Source organism: Nematolebias whitei, chromosome 3 (genome assembly GCF_014905685.2).
Source record: "Nematolebias whitei isolate Nwh7 chromosome 3, NemWhi1, whole genome shotgun sequence".
Lineage (NCBI taxonomy): Eukaryota > Metazoa > Chordata > Actinopteri > Cyprinodontiformes > Rivulidae > Nematolebias > Nematolebias whitei.
Genome location: NC_056500.1, coordinates 43,066,164 through 43,066,658, shown reverse-complemented (window position 1 = coordinate 43,066,658; position 495 = coordinate 43,066,164).

Below are 495 nucleotides of genomic sequence, written 5' to 3'. Positions count from 1 at the left end.
TTTTTACTGTTTTGTATTTGCTACATTCTATTGAAATATGTTGAACTGGTAAGTCACACTCACACAAGCCTCTTGGATGCTTTTCTTTCTAGTTTTACATGTTAGTTTAAAACACAACAATCCAGTCTTAACCTAGTTTTCTTTACTATTGCTTTTTCCAGGATATTTCATGAGTTTCTTGTTTTTTCCTTTTTCCATATATTGCCTGTCCCACTCAGTGATTTCCTTGATTTTACATAGGCAGTGATTCTCAAACCTTTCTTAGTAAATATCACCTCAGAATACGCATCACTCTCCAAACACAAACTTTATAACAGATAATAAAATCCAGCAATATTACAAGCTCGTACAGAAATGAATCAAACACGTTATCTGATTTACAAACTGATCGCGTCTAGCTCAACCTAAAACACAAACTTGATCTCAGCTTCAACCCTAAAGCTGATCATCTTTGGCTTTTATTACTTTAAAATATTTCTCAAAATATTCACCCTC